General features: G+C 39.3%; 1 long non-coding RNA gene across 1 annotated transcript; it reads right to left on the bottom strand.

Annotated features, from left to right (window-relative positions):
* Positions 1–681: 681 nt before the first annotated feature.
* On the bottom strand, positions 682–2698 carry LOC123386815. The gene is made up of 3 exons (XR_006601258.1): positions 2551–2698; positions 2361–2440; positions 682–1046 (listed from the first exon to the last, which is right to left on the bottom strand). It is a non-coding gene; the product is annotated as an uncharacterized LOC123386815 (long non-coding RNA).
* Between the last annotated feature and the right edge of the window lie 760 nt (positions 2699–3458).

Here is a 3458-nt window from a genome sequence, read left to right on the forward strand (position 1 = left end):
TCAGAAAACTATTTTATTTGGCACAATGACTCAAATAAGTAATGGAAATGGGGTAGGGAATGGGAGGAAAGATGACAACAGCTTAGCTAAATAGAACACACTAGTTTGAGAAATCTTGCAGCAAGCTGTCTCCCCAATACTCTGCAGTAACTGTCTTTGGCCATTCTGTTCCTGTGTCTAATCTGTTGGCTTTTATAACTACTAATTTCATTTAAGGGTGGTGAAGTGGACAGAACTCTAACAAAAACAATGGCTTGCACTAAAGGTGTTAATAAGTGGTGTCGTTCTAAAACATAATCACAATAACTGCCACTTACTGAGCACTAACTATGTGCCTGACCCCATACCAAGTGCTTTCTATATTTTACCTCATTTAATACTTACTACCTAGTGAGTTTTCTGAAATAAAGCATGGTTTTTGGGGTCAGATGGAACCTGCATCTCTATCTTAGTTGTGCCATTGACCTAGCAGGGTGAACTTGGGAAGTTACTTAAATCTCTCAAAGTCCCTGTTGGTTCAATTGTAATCAGATACTGCACATCACCTGATATTTTTTTTAATTTTACTTATTTATTTTGAGAGAGAGAGAGCAAGCGGGGGAGGGCCAGAGACAGAGGAAAGAGAGAAATACCAAGCAGGCTCTGCACTGACAGCACAGAGCCTGATATGGGGATTGAACTCACAAACCATGAGATCATGACCTGAGCCGAAACCAAGAGTCAGACACTTAACTGACTGAGCCATTCAGGCGCCCCTCACACCTGACAATTTCTGAAGGTAACTTTATGAATGAACATGTATGTGTTCTGAATTTCTGTAAATGACATTATACTGTGTATGAATGCTACTTACTACCAGGTCTTGCCTTACTTAGCCTTCACTGTCCTCTTTCCATCACCCAGAGACTCCCACTTCCTCTGGTCTTCTTATGGAGCTCATTTTCAATCATTGTGCCATCTTCTGTGTTCTTTCTGAATCATCAAATTCTCCATAATTCACTGTATTTCAGCCCCAAGTAAAACACAGCTCCATGATGAAGGCCTGTCTGAAGTTGAGGTAATGAGAGGAATCAGCATGTGTTACTTGCATGCCATACACCTCTATTTTAATCCCCAGTGCAGCCCTGGGAAGCCATGTGCCCTCACTTCTCTGTGGACAGGCGGAGGTACAGAGGAGATAAATGCCTGGTGCCAACATTATACAAATTCAGCAGCAATTTAGCCTCCCTTTCCCTAGTCTCATTTTCTTTTCTTTCTTTTTTTTTGATACATACATGCAATGTAATTGAGAGCTGTTTTTTTTTAGCAAAACTTTTTTTCAATTTAAATTCAAGTTAGTTAACATAGAACCCAGTGATTCATCACTTTACATATGATACCCAGTGCTCATCCCAACAAGTGCCCTCCTTAATGTCCATCACCCATTTAGCCCATCCCCCCGCCACTCCTCTCCAGCAACTGGCAGCTTGTTCTGTGTTTAAGAGTCTTATGGTTTCCCTTCCTCTCTGTTTTTATCTTATATTTCCTTCTCTTCCTCTATGTTCATCTGTTGTGTTTCCCCAATCTCATTTTCATTAAATACCAGTACTCCGTTTCTACTTGTTCCCTTGAGAAAATAACAACAACATGCTCTTGTCAATTTAGAATGAGTAAGATGTTGGCTTTTTTTTTATAAGTGCATAAATAGTGTTTGCATCTTTACATAGCTAAGAGTAGATTGGCTCTGGGCAAAGTGCTTTAAGTGTGATGATTAGAACCACATCGAAGTAAAAATAAAGCACAAATGGCAATTTGCAAGCAAAACTACTCAGTTCAAGTTTTTGGTGGGGACTATTTTCTGGTTCACTAGAGACTTTTAAACTTATGACAAAAAGACGACTTAGAATAAAAGAAAATTAATCCCTTAGTCATGCTATATTAGGGACTACTTAGGTTGAGTAAAGAAGGACAAAACGTGGGTAGGGTATAGGATTCTGGAAGTATCTGTCTGTATGCAATTTCTTAATGGCTGTTATGTCTACCTTTTGCATTCCAATATTTTCTAAATTGGTATATAATGTCTACTTATGTGATAACTTACCAAGCAAAATCTTATGCTCATATCAGAGTTTGTTTTTGAATGAGGAAGATAAAAATAAAAGATATTTCATCTACATCTAAAATATCGGCAGAGGCCTTGGCTCTTTCCTGGTCCTTTAAATATCCCAAGTATGAACAAGACACCCTAAGAGATACCAATTTCATTTAAACATCAAAGAAAAGCTCTCTGTTTTGATAGGTTTTCTTCTGTGTCTTTGGCAGTGAGGGTTTGTAAACATTGCTGACCATCATCCAGGTTGTTGTCACAGTTACAGACCTACCTTTTACCTTTGGAAATGTGGCTCTTCCTCTCCTTTGGTGGCATTACTCCCTGGAGGCTTGTGCCTGCCTGGTGCTGTCCCTATGAGAATGAAAGCCACAATTTCTGATTTTACATTTTATTTCATCAAATCTGTCAAAGACAAAGCCCTAGAGGTGAAAACCTTCCTCCATAAGCAAGCTAGTATCTACCCGTTTAGTATTTCCAACTTCTTTTCGCAGATAATATAATGCAGTTCCTTGAGAAGCAGGGTTGTCCACAGAGAAGCCAAAGTGCTTTAGGGGTCAGTCAAAAGGCTGAAAGTTCAGCCTTCAGCTTCTCTGAGCACTTTGCCCTGTGTGGAGCCTCTCAGCTATGGTGACAGTTAACAGCCAGATTCTAGGTGTCATGGAAACTTGATCACCACATCAGTACATGGGCCATCAAATATGTGACCCTGAGGTGAAAGTCTCCATGTTATGTTACCTCTCCCCTCAGCCAGGCTGATCCCCACAAAGCACTGCTTTTCAATTTATATTTATATCCTCCAACCCTCCTTCCTGTTCTTTCACACAAGACAGTTGACAATAGTAATAAATGTGGTCGTATTCAAGGATGGGGCTGTGACAGGCTCAATAAGGAGTGGACTGATTTGTTGCTTTGGGGTTGAAAGCTCAGACTTTCATGAAACAAAAATATTATATTCAAGGTAATGATTTATGGCCTTGACTCCTGTTTGATTGCAGACCATAAATACTAGCAAACGGTACTTACAGCATCTCTAGAGGACATTAGGAACATACTCAAGTTTATTTTATATAGCAATTACTGATTCAGTAGAAGCCTGGACACTACTTGAAAAATATTATTTTTCCCCAAAAAAGTCTTTGCAAATGATTATACTCAACAATGATTTGCACACACTCCAACTTTAGCCGTGTGACTCTAGAATGCTCAAAGAAATCCAATGACAGATCAACTAGTGAGACAAAAGCTGATGCCAATCGATATGCTGACAAGAATGTCATTTTTTGGTAAATTCTGTAATAACCTAGCTTCCCAGTCTCAAATGCATGGACTACAACTAGCATTGTCCCATTAAAATTTAGAAACTACCATG

The sequence above is a fragment of the Felis catus genome, chromosome B4 (assembly GCF_018350175.1).
Source record: "Felis catus isolate Fca126 chromosome B4, F.catus_Fca126_mat1.0, whole genome shotgun sequence".
NCBI lineage: Eukaryota > Metazoa > Chordata > Mammalia > Carnivora > Felidae > Felis > Felis catus.